Source organism: Columba livia, chromosome 17 (assembly GCF_036013475.1).
Source record: "Columba livia isolate bColLiv1 breed racing homer chromosome 17, bColLiv1.pat.W.v2, whole genome shotgun sequence".
Lineage (NCBI taxonomy): Eukaryota > Metazoa > Chordata > Aves > Columbiformes > Columbidae > Columba > Columba livia.
Window position 1 is genome coordinate 8,450,801 of NC_088618.1, and position 16,124 is coordinate 8,466,924.

A 16,124-nucleotide genomic window follows, 5' to 3' on the forward strand; every position below is an offset into this window, starting at 1 on the left:
GCAAAGCTATGTCAGGTTGCTCTAGGTCTTATTCAATTGAGTTCTAAAAATCTCCAAAGATGGACCTTTCAAACACTTGCTCTGCAACCTGTTCCAGTGTGTAACCCACTCTCACTGTGCAATCTTTTCTGTATATCCAAGTGGATAGGTAATTCAGTGCACGGAGGGGCTTGTCTAAAATGCCAGCATTATACTTTCCTCCCTAACTTGATGTGTGAAGGCTCCAGGCCATCAGGAAAACCACACAATGACAGCACTACAAAGGGAGCTGGCAATGTGATTATGTATGAGCACACAGGCTGGAGGGCCCCAGGGGTCTGGAGATGACAAAAGACATAGTAGCTGGATCCTGTCTTTGTTTCTCAAGGCCTGTGCCAACCGTGTTGCCAACCATGTGTGCCGTGCCATGTACATTTGGGAATGGTCTGGAAAGCTCTAGAGACAAGTTCTGTGTTTGTGGTCTTTGCTGCTACGCAGCCAGCCAGCTCTCTATCCTCCTCCTCAGCTTTGCGAGGGACCACAGAGGATTCAGCCCACGTAAGGGCTGCAAGGAGCCATCATCCTCTTGTTCAACTGTTCAGCTTGTTAAGGACTGGCACTGCGCAACACTGAAGGAGGCACAGAGTGAGAGACAACCTGAGGAGATCCATAATGCTGAAAGCAACAGATGTTCTTTGTCCTCTCCTAGGCAAGATGAGCTGCAGTGACTTTACGTGCTTTTACAATTTATTTTACAGGGAAACCCATATTTCGAAAGTGACAATAGGAGGAGTTCAGTTTGTGCCACCATATCTGCATCCACTCTGCTTTAACGAGTACATAAGGCCTCACTTTCCTCTGACAAATGGGTGAAGGGAGAGGCCAGGGACTGGACATGTATTCAGTTTATTCTCCTGGCTTCGAAAGGCTCAGTTATAGCAGGGCCGAGAGCCAAATGTGACTCTGAGCCATTCATTCTCCTCCCCTACTAAAGCATGATCTTTAAGCTCTGGACCCTCATCTCCACCCAAAATGACTGCCCTGATTTATTTCATGCTTTTTTGTTGTTTTCTTTAAAATCACTCCTAAGCTAAGCTTTTGTTTGCCAAGTTTTCAGCCTGGAGCAAATTTTTACAGTCGAATTATAACCTCACTTTCTTCCCCTTGAAAAAGAGGTGTTTTTCTGGATACGCTGCTGTCCCACCCATTACTCACCTTGCTGCTGAGAGGCAGGGGAGGTGGCAAGCTTTTTATATAACAGCATCTCAAAGTTCAGTGTCGCAGGCATGGGCACACATCTGGTTAAACCATTTCCCCCATATCTTGGCTCAAAATCCTTGGCTGAGACATCTCCTGGCAGTAGACGTGTCCAGGGAGCTAAGAGGGAGGGAATAAAGGAGACAAAGTGGTTAGGTTTCTCAGAAAGGGAACGGTTGTGGGCTGGAATATAAAGAAATGCCAGGACTGGAGAGTCTGCTCTCTCAGCACGTTACAGGGTTTTGACTCTCCAGGGCAGCGTGACGCCAGCCCACACTTGAGGGGGCCCCTCTAAAGCACAGGCTGCAAAAAGCAGAAGACAGCTGAGCCCAGTGCCTTCCACCGAAGGGACAAACGGGAAATGGTCTGAAAAGGTACCATGACCTGGAGCCTTGGAGGAACTTGGACACTTCTTTTCCTCAGTGATTTCAGTTTCCCCACTTCGAACCCTGTGAAAGCCTGAAAATCCCCGCTCAGCTGCCAGTGAATTCCCAACACCAGTTTTGATGCCAGGAAGGTTCTGGAGAAGACGTTTCAAAACGAGCAGCTTCATCACCCCAAGCTCCTGCTTTGCCAGTGGTGTCCAGTCCCTCGTGCTTACTCAGATCATGCCTAAAAACATCTGTGGTCTGGGACCGGGTGTGGGAGGGCGCAAACAGGAGGGGAATAAGATTTGTTTAGTTGGGAATTCCCTGTGGATGTGTCAGATCAGGACTGAAAGTCCTTCAATGCATTAGAGATGTTTCTTATACGGGAACTGATGCACAAATTACTCTGCAGTACAATCTTTTATTATTTTATTAACTTATTTCCCCTCCTCCCATAACATCAGTTAACAAGCAGAAGCTGCCTCTCTCACTCCAGGCAGATTGTCTGTCTGTCCACCACACTCCCTCTCCTAAGGAATTGCTCCATGTTAGGAGCTACCATAGTGTATAATGACATTTTTACACAAGCTGACATTAGCAGCAATTTATATGATCGCCAGGCTTTAAACTTCACAGTGCACAGGTCTTCTAGAAAGGCTATTGACTGGGAAGGAAAACAACCAGCACTCAGCTCAGCAAAAAGGCCAATTCTGGTACTGAGCTTCTCTGCAAAGAGGGGAGCTGGACCCAGGACTAACTCTGAACTTGGTGACATCATCAGATGTGAAAAGCCACACAAGATGGTGCATCTCATGTACTGAGAAGGTCCAAGGGTAAGAAAACCACAGGGTTGCTTTCCCCTGTGAGTTCAAATCTAAGCGAAGGACAGAGGAGCCCCTTCCTATAGGCATGGTCTCAGCTGCATTTGAACTCCCGCTGTCCAGGGGGTGACGGAAACTGAGGACAGTAAAGGACTTTCTCATCCATCCATCTGCTTGTTCCAAAGCAAGTCAGCTCAGTCTGCCAGCACTTTATTCCAGGGCTTCATTAGTGTTATTGCTATGAAGGTTTGTTCCTAATGTCTTGCTGTAGTTAAAAACCTTGACATTTTGTCCTATATGTCCTGGATATGGAGAACAAATCATACTCATTCTCCTTGTATTACTTGTATTGTCCCTCCAGCCCTTTACTACTCCATGATGTTATCACCCTTCTTCATTCTTGTTTAAGAGCCTCCGGCTCTCTCAGCTCTCCTCTTCTAGACCTCCTAGATCCTCTTCTTATACCTTAAGGCAAATGCCAAGCTTGCTATCTTAGCAGGGAATGGCATAGCCCTGCACTTTGGGGGCAGGGACTCAAGTGTAACTAGATGCCAGATTACCTCAAATAATTGAGCTGGCTTAAAAATGTCTTCTTTCCACTGGCTTTGCTGCAGTACTATAGTTCACCCCTTCCCCCAGTTGTGATTATCAATGAGTCTGCAGGCTATGTTCCAGTACAGCCTGAAAAAAAACAACTTTAACAAAAAAATACAGAGAGCTGTTTTTAGCTAGGATATTTTCAGGGAGCTATAAGAACTTCTGAAGCTGGTTTCACCTCCCAAGACAGCTTATCACAACTACCCTCTAACAGGTATTTTGCAAGTGAATCACAGAATCTCTGAGGTTGGAGACACCTCTAGATCATCTAGTTCAACCCCTTGCTCAAGGCAGAGTCAACTATAGCAGGTTGCCCAGGACATGTCCAGTTGGGTTTTGAATAATCTCTGAGGATGGTGACTCCACAACCTCTCTGGGCAACCTGTTCCTATGTTCAAACACCCTTACAGTAGAAATCAGTGAGAAATGGCTTTGTCCTCTTTATTCCCTCCCATCCAGTATTTACACATTTCAGCTAATCACATCCAACTCCGAAAACTTGCTCTTTTCTCTCCTCCACACCTCTATTTCCCATTACTACTTGCCTTGGTCAGTGAAGCAGATTCCAGTTATAGGGAGCTGCCACAGTGACACACACAGGTAACAACAGCTCAGGTGTGTTTGCTCCTGTTCTGATCGTATCTACGTGACCAAACCTTGTTGTACTTCACCGTGACGAAGAAACAAGGATGGAGGCAGCACAGGTATCAAAGCCAGCATCAGCAGACAGGGCTGACGGACTGCTCTACTCCATATCACAATCTGCACATTCATTTAAAAAAGCCCCTCCCCACCACCACGTCTAGAAGCCTGCAGGGTGAGAAATACTTAAAAGCCCATGTGGAAGGAATCACGCGATGCCTGCCTGAATCTGCAGGCAGCCTGAGAGGCATGAAGAGCTATCATTTATCTCAACATAAGATAAGCAAGAACCACAGTTCTGGAAAGGGTAGGAAAGGATGAGAGCAGCAGCCCAGTATCTTTCCCAAAATACCGGTTTTCTTACCCAGCCTCCAAACTACTATCCCAACTTTTCCAGGGAAGGAGAACAGCAGGGTGGAGATAGAGAAGGAAACCCTGCTCCTTCCTCTGCTCTCAGTGGTGTGCCAAAGCTCCCAATCGCACTAATGTGACCTTGCCAGACTCTTCAAGGAAACAATTACATGGGTCTCTGCCCTTGGGACTTTACATTCGAAGTCTCCAACCCTTCAAAGATGCATGCACTTGCTTGGGTTATAGCTGCTCATATCAACATGATACGAATGAACTACAGGCAAAGAAGAAAGGCTGGGACACGCATACTCTTGCAAGGGTTGTCAGAGAGGAGAAGACAATCAGAAACCTTTCCCTCTCCTCCGGGTGAAGAACTCTACAAACCGTGGACACTTGCAGTCTTCCCCTTGTCTAAAACCTCATTTTTCCCTGGGATATTTGTCTTTCCTATATTTCCCCTCAGTAATGATCTAATCAAGTAGAATTCTTCTGGTATTAATCAGATGAGCAGGGGAGCACTTTGTGGTTAATATTATCAATGGGGATGTCAGGAAAGCTTTGACAGGATTACCCTCGGAATGTGCCATTTATTAACTAGGCCATTAGCTCAAATGGCATGGCCGGGGTGGGGCAGGTTTTGCTTTGCACATGGGAGAAGGCTTGTTTGAGGGTGGGGAAGCTGAGGGTGGTGGAGTTCTGTCTCCATCTGATTCAGAGACCTCGAACAGCTGCCCTGGCAGCCCTGAGATATCTTTCCCCATCTGTGAGTCTTTACTTTCATCATCTCTTCCCATTATTGGGAAACCATCACAAATCAAGCTGCAGACCGAGCTAGGAGAGCTTGCACCACCAAGCGTAGGCTTGTGGTCCTGACTTGGGTAGGACGGGAATGAATTCTGGCTGTTCCAGGCTGTTCTGCTGTGGGAGGCCAGAGACAAAGACTCCAACCCCTAGCCCAGGGCACCAGGAAGGAGAACCTGGGTTTAGAAACAGAGGCACGTCAGACTGGCAGAAGCAGCCGGGGTACACAGCAGGCACGGGCAAAAAGTTCAGCCAAGTGAGGGAAACAAAACAAAAGCTTTGTTTTCTCTCCTTGAAATTCAGCAACACAGGTGGATAAGCATGGTCAGGAATAAAACAATCAAACATTAAACGGTAAACAAACGTAAAAACATAGCTGCAATACCCTTTCTCTCCAAGCAGGTTTCTATCCCCAGTTCCAGAGGCACTGGGCATCGTGTGTCATGCTCCAGACAGCTCTACACGGGCTACCAACACAGGGATCTTTTGCAAACTTCTGTCTCAATGATCGTTGCACCAGAGAAGAGACAGACAGAGGCACCCAGCACCACAAGCGGCTGGGCTGTGAAGCAAAGGGCCAAAGAGTGAAAGAAACTCCCCTAACACATTGCAGGATGTCTTACTCATTCCTTATTCGGGCAGGAGCAAGGAAATAAAATAAGACCTCTACTCAGTGCTATTTTTCTTGGCAGCATACCTCTGGAAAGACGGCAGGGATTCCCCCTGCACCGGAACATCTGAGGGATGAATCCCATGTGACGGCACTGGTTTCCTCGCAGAAAATGGGTCTCTCATCCTTGGGGGCAGGAGGAGCACAGGGCCGGAGAGCAGGTTTTGTGGGGAGAGGACAACAGGGGTGAGTAGCGTGCGGGGAGTCCAAGGGGAATGCAGCCGTGACAGCGGCCAGGCTGAAAAGCAGCTCTCGAAGTTTGTGCACTGTAGCACCCACCACTGCCTTCAGACACCCCACAGCATTTATTTATCATTAATAAGTCAGTGGAGTAACTGGGCCCTTGCAGGGTGTTGATCGACAGGGGAAAGAAAAGTTGCTCTTCGTGGATGAAGCACTGAACATAGAAAGGCAAAGAACAGCATTTGCTTTTAAATCCCGTCCTGCCTGGTCAGCTAAAGAAAGAATTAGTATTAGAATCCAAAATGCTGCAGGAACAACAGCACATCCAGCGCAGTGTCTCCTCTGCTTTGACACGCACAGAGAACGTATTTACATAATTCCATCCACCCTCACTTCCAATGTGGCACTTATGCATAGAAAGGTCTGCAAAAGAAGGCCCTTGAAATCTCAGTTAGATTTGTAAAATGGATATCCTAGGCCATAAACCAAGATCTTGCACCAGCTCTTTACCATTTATTCAGCAGGAATAGAATTAACTGAAAATTCAACAGCTAGTCCATAACTTCTCACATTGCCTATGGAAAAATCTATCAACTCACGTCTCTAAAGTCCAGGTGTGAAATTCCTATTTCTCAATTTGTTCCAGCAATTGCTCTGATGAGGGAACATCCCAGGAAAGGCACTTCTTCACCAAGTACTTTGCAGAAGTCTGGCTTCTGAGCCCAAATTCCCCATACCAATGTCATCTTCTTTACCTTAGGCAGACCACTTAGTCTGCATTTAGAAAGAAGGTTAGGGGCTCTCCTTGAGGCAGTCTGCTCCAAAGAGGTCCAACCCAAAGATAGTGAAAAGCCAAAAAAAAGTCAACATAAAATAGAGACTGAACCTAGCAAAACTGCTGCTGATATTCGGGAGCAGAAACCACATACCTCTTGCCTGAACAATTTCCAAACCATAAATGATGTTTAATGTGGAAAAAGTCATAAATGTACAAAAAGTTACTTCTAAAACCAAAAACACAGAGTTTCTTACTTTCGGCTTTGATGAATGAAGTGTTTTGTACTCTCGCGTCACGCTTGGCACTCTAAAAACCTCTCTGCTAGGTGGAAATTAATGGCACTGCATGTCAGCATGTCCACTGGCTTTGCAGCAGGCTGGAGACTGCCCTTCAAGATCCTAACACAGGCTATTTCTGTTCACTGCTCAATAAGATGGAACATGTTCTCCTTCCACCAGTGATATATCACAAGAAAAGGTTAAACAATACTAAAAGGACTTTGAATGTTGCTGTCCATTATGTTCTTTCATGGTCTCAGTTTTTACCCGTCTTTCAGCTACCCATTCTCTACTGTCCAATTCAGCAAGAGACACTGCATGAATAAACCAGAAGTGGCTCGCAAAGTTTAAGGTATTTCAAAGCTGATTATTATTAAGGTATTTTCAAAGCAGATTAAGGTATTTCAAAACGACACAGGAGTTAAGAAAATGATGCTCTAGTCTCCTCTCCATTGCTGTTGATTTGTAGACATTTTCAAGTGTTCCAAAACTATATTTAAAATTAAGCTTTTAAAGTAAACAGTTTGCACTGGGTGCCAAGACTAGTTTAATGCCAAAATAGAAAACTCTGTCTGGCTGGCACACGCATGACTTTCCAAGCAGGAAATCCAACAAAGCGTTGAATACAACACACATCATTTGATAGTCTCAAATAAGACGCCCACTTGGCACTGGCAGCAACCAGTCTCCCATCAACTGCATCCAAAAATGATGCTTGCCTAACTTGTTATCATGCAAAACATTAAGGGGAGTATCTTCCTCTTTTGAACTCTGCTGGAACTGGAAACAGGCTGAAAACTCCTGGTACACAACCCTGCAGAACATCTGAGAACCGCCCTTCCGAGGTGGAAGCAGACAGAACAATACTGGAAAGTGGAGCTTCCCAGCCTTTTCTGTACTGTGAATGGCACCATCTCCACACAGCGCTGGGGAAGCCCTGCGGGAGCTACAGCCATGGGGAACACAGGGAAGCAAAGCTAATAACTGTTTTATGTATTTATGTGAGTGGCTGGAAGAAGTCAGCAAAGCTGTAGCTGCCCTGTCAGCTCTCCGAAGGCACCAGCGGCCAGTCAGCAGCCCACAGTTCTGAGTGCTGCTAACTGAGCTGTTCGCTATTTCCCCACCACTTTTCACATCGTGTAATCCCAAGCTTTTGTACAAGAAGCTTTTCCCCTTCCTGCATCCCTGAGAGGTGTGGGGTCTCCACCTGGTGTGAAAGAGCTACATTAACTCCTTCACTTACAAAAAGCAGTACTGCTAAGAAAAAACAGTGATGGGTAGTGTAAAAGCTGCTACAAACATGCACTTATTTTTGCTTGTAAACACAGGTATGACACCAGATCCTCAGGACAAACACTCCAGCCATCAACACCTGAAGATTCATAGTATTCCTAGGCAAAGGTGGTCTGTTGAAAGAAACTCACAGCTGAAGATATTACATCACTGTATGATTTGTTTAAGCATACTCTTCGGTGGTGTTCTGCAGCCTTGCCTCCACGCTACCAAGGGGTCTTTCTGATCAGGTCCTGATCATTGTTTTCATCATTTCTAACAACCAGTGACTCAGTTTTCCTTTTTCCTTCCTGCACCTCACTGAGTGAATTAAACGGGCTGTCAACGGCTCAAGGCCGAGTCTGGCCCTCTCACTCTGACACCACGCTTTAATTTTGCTGTTCAGGCACTTCTTCTGGGACAGGTGCCCGGTAAATGCTTTAGAAACCAGTGTTTACTACTCACGAGAGGAAGAATTTCAGGAAAAATATCATCATAACATCCATGATGGGGTTTATCACTCTTGTTACAGTCATGCACTTTGGGCATGTCAGCCTTCTGATATGTGCCTCTTTTGGGGTCCAACCTACTCCAGGTTTCGATTTTCTGTGCACCTGGAGTGAACGCTGCCTTGGGTTTGGCAGCATCCAGATCCATGGCAGTGTTCTCCCTGGGACACTGGGAAGCAGTGATTAACAGTGATTAACAGGCTCCTTAAAGCCAAGTAGTTAGAACTAAAGTATGTCAGAGGAAATATATTCCTTAACTACCACACTGTAGCTTACCTGGTCTTTCCCTAAGGCTGGAACTGGAAAGACCCAAATCCTTAGTGTCACAGCAGACACCTAATTCCTGAACAGGCAACAGAGTTGAGTTGTTCACCCGAACCGCTCCTGAAGTTCTCTTTCTTTTCCACTGTCAGTATATTTTGGTATTTGACTTCAAACATGTTTTTTCCCCAACACAAGCAAATTCTACATCATATTAGTGGCTGGTCCAGCAAGGTCAGAGTCTGTACACACAGCTAAGTGTCATATACCAGATGCAGAAGGAATTAGCTTGAATTCCACAGGAATGACAAGACATTCTTCATCAGTGGCAGTTTTGTTTTACTCTCATGCTCATTATCGAATGCTGTTCCTGCATCTTACCCATTTGCAATGTGCCTATGTCTCCAGAGCTTCTATAAAGCCCCCAGCAATCCAGGCATTGCTCCCATGCTCCATTCTGGTGCTTGCTTGCAATTACCTTTCCTGTTTTTCCTATCCTTTTCCCAAAAGGCTGAGGCATTTTTTCCCCTCCTTGCTTTTTCTCAGCTACCATATGTGTTTTCCTCACACCTATTCAGAATTGGCCACCATAACAATCCAACACACCACCACTGTCTGTCTCGGCGCAGCCATTCCTGGAGCTGCTGTGGAAACACAAGCACAGTTGAAGGAGTTTTCTGGGCAACTCGTGGCTCCTCACCCGCAGCCTGGGGACATGTCACCTGAACCTGCTGTCACATGGGGACATGCCACGTGAACTTACTATCACATGGGGACATGCCACCTGATCCTGCTATCGCAATGCCCTGTTTCCTTTCTCATTAAGGGCAGAAGGTAAATTGCAATCCTTTATTCCTCAGCATGGAGCACAGAGGCATCCTGAATCCCTGAGTCAATTCCTTTTTCTTTTGGAGACTATTTCCAAACTTAATTTTTAACATGGTTAGGAATGAAGAATACAGTGGGACCCTATTCAAATGGATGAAGATTCTCACAACTGTAATGCCGCACTCTGCTTCTCACTTCAATTTACTGAACTTCAGCTTTTAACCACTGAATACTAACACTTCAAGTTAGTATTAGACTTCCCAAGTTGGACAACTCTATTATCAAAGCTGTACTCTTTAAAGAAGTACCAAGAGATTACAATAAGACCCTTCTTTTCAGTAAATTAAACATATTCTTAAATGGGGTGCTAAAATTGATTCTGAGTTATCAAATGCAGAAGTCTACAGCTCAAAACACATAGACCAATGGACAACATGTGTTGATACAGCTTTGAGTCAATGGAAACATTGGTATTAATTGCATCAGCATTGGTGAGAGAATAGCCAGGTCATAGTGCATAAAGACTCACTCCAGAACCCCAAATACCTCTAAAGGAAAAGGTCCTTAGGAAAGGCTTGAAGCTTTCTAGTGAAGAGACACAAAAGTTTGTCCTGTTGCCACACAGACTTTGTTTGGTGACTAAGTACGCCTGAGTATCTTGTTAACATGCCCCACGATCTTGAAAGCTGACCCTTTGCAGTAAGAAGTGTGACAAAGAAACAAGCTCTTGAAAGGGGAAAAAAAAGCTGTACGCTCCAAGCACTGTAACCTGAATAAAGGTGCTTTCTAAAGGAACAAAGATGCTCGTACACAGGTGCCTGCAACAATTGCTGCTCCTTGAGTCAGTGGTAAAGTGCAAAACGGCAACACTGTTGGGAATTGGGCAGCACGGGAGCCTGAAGCAAAGAGGCCGGTCTGTGTAGCTTCTCGATTTCACAACAGTTCCTGAAAGTTTCTGAGTTCCAGGAGAGCTGCCCGACTTCCTCTGAGCCGCTGCCTCCGAGCTGCATTCGCAACACTGGCGGTCTGTGTATTTCAGGAATGTGAAAAACTGGCACAGTGAGGTCTATGATTCAGCCAAGATGATGTGTTGGGACATGACTGAAGTTAATTAAAAGGAGCTTAAGACAGACAGACCAAAAAAAAAAAAAAAAAAAAAAAAAAAAAGGGAGTTTGCAAGACTTCTTAAAGAGCCAATTAATTATTATTTGTGGCTGCACACGCCAGCTGGGCCACAACATGGAACCTCCCCAGCCCTTACCACTCACCTCAGAGCCTTTATATGATGCCAAAGAAAACCCAAGTGCAGGTCAGCCTTTGGGAGCTCTGGGCCAAACTCCCTGCACTGGAGCTGGGTAGAACTTTACTAAAATAAGCAGATCGCATCATTTATACTCACAAATTTCTGCTAGGTGGACACAGAAGCAAGAAATTAACAATGTATTGACATGTAAAAAATCACGGGCTACTGCAGAGCCAGATGATTCAGTGACCGATGGTCTTTGTGTGCAAAGGAGGGACAGGCTTCCCCTGGAGTCAGGGTGGGAGAAGAGACAATAAATGTGAATAATTTCATCCTCTCTGCTGTATGGTAGTGATCATCTTCAGAGCTGCACGGGACACCCACACTGAAAGAAGCATAGTTTCCCAGAACACAATTCCAGACTAGTTTCCTATAAGGAATTCACTGCCTCCTTAGCAATTCCCTAAGACTAAATTCTGAGTCCCGAGTCCATGGCGCCAAACCCTTCATCACCTCCTCAGGACAGCAGAGCAATGCTCACCTGTCTGAGCAACTTCTACGCATTCAGCTAGCACTGTCCCACAGGGACAGCTGAGGGAGCGGGTCTCACCACAAACCAGCCTGGCTGGGAACGCGGAGCCACGTCCACTGCAAGATACAGAGCCACCCACGGGCTGAGCACCCCTCCTGACCCACGCTGAACAAAATCTGCACTTTTCCTGCTCAAGAGGAGCAGACCCTACCACGCCCCGTCAGTAACCGACAAGTATGTTTAACAAGAGGCTGGAAATCTTAACAAAGGAGACTTTTTCCTTTGGCTCCCTGTCATTTCAGTGGCTGATGGCGATTACAGTTGACAAGGCTCCTGTGTGCGTGTGCCTGGCACGGCTGCTCCAGGCCGGGGCGAGGAGCCTCCCACCGCTGCGGGCCCCACACCTGCTCACACAGCCCTGCCTGCACGTACACCCTGGCAGCCCCTGTGGCATTTGCTGGGGTGGGGGTGGGAAGACCATGGTGTCATTTACACACAGGTTGAGCAAACCAGGTGCAATCAGTTTGGGTTTGGCTGAAGAATCCTCCACCCTTCTCAAGCTATTTAACCCCTGCAGTGCCAAGCCTTTATGCAGGCCCAGGGCAATGAGAGAATTAGTCTGCAGAGAAGAAATCTTTAGCTTAGCCATCGTTTCCAGATTCAAAAAGGCACAACAGGAGGGACAGGTCATATTAAAGATCCATTGCCCAAAGACAGCCAGCCAGAGCTCCATCTACTGTACTAGAAAAATTATTTTAACCAAAGCAATGAAAACACATAGTAAATACCATCCAACCACTTGTCATCTGAAAATCGTTTCCCTGCCCTTGTGCTACCTGGCCTTGGACAAGATAAAATGATGCTTGAAAACCCGCATAAGAGCATAGTGTAGAGACCGATGTGTTGCAGGTGCAATGGGCAACAACATGGCAACCTACCCACTCCTCTGATGAGGCTGCAGCAGCTCTTCTGGTGCTGCCCCGGTGAATGCAGACGGGCAGCCTTAGGAAGGGTTCCCTGCTTCAGCCTTGTGACCCAGCATTTGGTTAGCAACCATGCACGTTATGTTCACAAAGTGGCCTGAAGGGCATCTCTTCTACACTGCTTTGAAAATAAACCACCCACTGTACACAGAAGCCTATACACTGGAGTGTGAGCAAATAAACAGTGGCACTTCTGAGCTGTACATACCACAACAACAATTCACACATAGCTCAGGTAACATACAGTAATGGCACTGGGGTGGCACAGGGACCACTGCGCAACCCAGGCTTTCAGCACTGAGAAGCAATGCAGCAGTATCACTGCACCATCCTTGGACACAGAGGCATGTTCAAGTCCAGCTCGGACCCACGGTCGAGAAACAAGACCCCTGTGACTCCATGGTCTAAAAATTGCTCCCTGGAACACCCACCTTTTGCCCTCCCACCCACTGAGCTCTCTGGTCTGTGGGGTATACATATCTTGTGGCTCTCTGACACAGAAAGGTTTTTGTATGCAGTTTGTAGGGGATGGACGATTATCCATCCCTGAGCCCATGGGTCCATAAAGTCAACTGCTGCTTACTCCCATTCTGTTATGTTGCTCGAAATTAATACTATCACAACAAAACCTTACAATGGAAACCCCTGTGGGAAATTGCTGACTGCAGATCACTCAGGCTGAGAGGGCCACGTTTGCAGAAAGGTCTGGAACAGCAAATTTTGAGTTGCTATCTCCAGTTGTTCTTCTAACCCTTTCGCAAACGGCTGAAGAAACCTGGGCAGAGAGACCTGGGGGGAAATCCCGACTGAAAGCAGCTTAACACCTTGCTGGATCCTTGTCAAATGCAGTTTCAAATTAACAACTCCAAACTAGCAGGAAAAATGTTTCTCTCGACCCCTGGGGGTCAGTGCGAGACCCAAGCACAGGAGCAAGGCAGAGCTCAGATCTGACACAAAAAGACAGGATTGCTCATCTTTCTCAGGGGCTGAAGCAAGGAGAAAGGGGCACTGCTTCCAGGAGGGCACAAAGCCTGCAGACCCCACAACAAAGGCCACTTTTCAGCAGCATATAAAGGAAGGAGGGCCTGCCTTTGCCCCTCCAGCCAGACCCCACCCCTCGCAGCGTGGAGGCCTTAGCCCCAGCCAAATCTAATCAAGTCTGACATACAAGACAACAGGGAGAGCCACTTGCCTTAGGCATCCCCCGCCTCCCCTCCTCTCCCACGGGCCTCCCTCCCCCGACCCACATGGGCTTTGCCTTGCTGGAAGAGCTGACGCCAGCCCCATGGCACCATCCCAGCCTCCTAAGGCAGCCTGTCCCCGAGCCCGGCTCCTGGCGTCACCCACTGGCTCCTGGCATCACCCACGGCTGCCCAGGCAGCCAGCAGCTCACAGCCCCAGGGGGAGGGGACCCCCTCCCTCCAGGACCTTCACTGCACCAGTGCAATGGCTCTGCTCATGTGGGGAAGAGGTGACCGGGCCCTGCTGCAGTGGGGTGTGAGCTCTTTCCAGCTTGCAGCCACAACCGAGGTTCCCTTTCCCTGACACCCTCTGTACCAGCACCCATCAGTGGGTGCCACATACCTGGGGGAGCCTTTGTCCCCCAGTCCTTACAGTTTAAAGCACAGCCCAGTGTTCATTAGCGTACACAGGAACTGAGCTAGATCCCAGACAATACAATTTTCTCTTCAGATAGGAAAGAAAAAAAACAAACACAAAGCTTTAAAAGAGTCCATTTAAGCATTGCTGGGACAAATAAGCAAGTGCTGAAGGTAGAAAGCAGCTCAAAGCAGTCAGACCTGTCTTGTAATAGCAGGGAAGGCTGAATATTTCCTAAAATTGCCCCTCCTGCATTACCTACTCCACTCCTCAGGTCAGGGCTCAGTATGCTCCAGAGCAGGGGAGAATCTAGCAAGGAAAGCTGAATAAGCATTGCTTGAAAGGGAGGAGGCAGGAATTCACCAAAGTGAGGAGGAGCAGAGAGCACAGGCTGTTTTTAGAAATACTGGCATCGCCTTAGTCTGCAGGGGCCAGGAAACTGGTTGGAAGCCCCAGGACTTAGGCAAGACACCCAGACCTGGGAGCCAGAAGAGGAAGGGACTTGGCAGAAATTCCTCTGCAAAGCAAGAAATCATTTCTGCAGCAGAATATTCAGCTTGGCATCGCTGCAAACAAACCCTGCCAGATACCTGATCATGCCACCAGTATATTAGCACTCTGCTCCCCTGCTCTACAATAGCCATGAATCTTCTCCATACACTTCTATCTTCCATTTGATCTTTTTTAGCCAACTTCCCTCTAAGCCCAGTCTTCCTGCGCTGCCCTGGGGCCATCACAGTGCTGGCTGCACCAAGAGCAGCCGGTGTCCCATCCCCCTGGCTTCCAGCTGCCCACCCTCACTCCTCCCACACTTGCCCTTTGGGCACTGTTGTCTCACCCCCTCCTCAGAGAGGCTGTGGCTGACAGCACATGGAGGGTGAAAGCCACCGCTCTGGTCTTCCTAGGGTTAAAGACAAGGAGGCCAAGCATCAAAGAGCCAACTCGGGGAAGTTTTGGCACCATGCAGGAAGCTGAGATAATCTGGCTGATGCATTGCTAAACTCATTGCTTCAGTTTATCTTTACCCCTCCTCACCAGGACTAGCTGTGTGCAGCACACGGCCATGGCACAGTGTGGTGTAAAGCCCAGGGCAGCTGGAATGTGTGCAAGGAAACACAGCAGATAGGGCTATGTTATAGCACCACATTTATTTTCTTACTTGCTCGCAACATAGAACGAGAGTGAGAGACTCAGTACGAGGCAGCTGGAGCTCCTGACACCCCCAATATCACAATGAAGTTTAAATACACCTATCCATGCTGCAGAAGTTGTCTGTGTTAAGAGTTGATGGTGACAGCGTAATATGGGTAAAGCCTGAGAGGTTTACACCCCTGCTAGCTAGAATACAAGAAGAGAACAATACCACTTCAAATACATACGGACACCTAAAAGCTTTACTGTGCAAATGACAGCCATATCCTTATTTTCAGAATGTGTTTGTCCCTTTTGAAATGGTAAAAAATGAAGCAGAACAATTTTAACTGTTAAAGAAGTTTTCCAGGGCACAACACCACACTGAATAATTTCCCTTCATTGTATTCCATAGAAACAAAAATACCCGTTTTAGTAATACTATAATCGGCTGGTTAGAGCACATGTGTATCTCTCCCCAACAGACACAGAAAAGATAAATCTACACATGACTTGTAGTCCTAGTTTAACATATCATCTAAGATGACTGTCAATTCTAGTCTAGCTATGAATACCTGCTCCTAAAGGAATAAAATCCGAGCTTAAAGTTTTGAGCTAAAACATAACTACCCTGGAAACTTCTTCTTACTGAAGTGTATGTAAAACATACACTACCATTCACAACTGTATTTGAATTATCCTCTGTATTGAAAAGAAGCATAAACATACTCAAGTCCACTTGGAGAATGCTAAAAAATGAGACAGAGAATGCAAAGTTTGCTTTGGACCTGATACTTGCCACACCAGGCTTACAGTTACGCAGGAAGAGCCCTCCAGCAACAGTTCTGGTTCCAGAGCTCTTGTCCAATGAATCCAGCTGCAGACGGGACCCCACGTTCTTCCCCTTTGAGAATCAACGCTTGCACAGGGAAGGCCTTGTGCCCACACAGCAAACTGGGTGACACCAGCAAGCATGGAGTCAGGTACACAAAACGGGTTTGACCATGGCTAAAGGGGATGACTGATAAACAGAAAGGTACA

The 16,124-nt window shown here is 46.9% G+C and overlaps 1 long non-coding RNA gene across 1 annotated transcript in view; it reads right to left on the reverse strand.

Moving 5' to 3' along the window:
* LOC135575619 (uncharacterized) overlaps window positions 1-16,124 on the reverse strand; it is a 155,834-nt gene that overhangs the window by 124,591 nt on the left and 15,119 nt on the right. The window contains exon 2 of the long non-coding RNA XR_010466721.1: window positions 1,195-1,356. This is a non-coding gene — a long non-coding RNA (uncharacterized LOC135575619). The remainder of the gene's footprint in view (window positions 1-1,194; window positions 1,357-16,124) is intronic.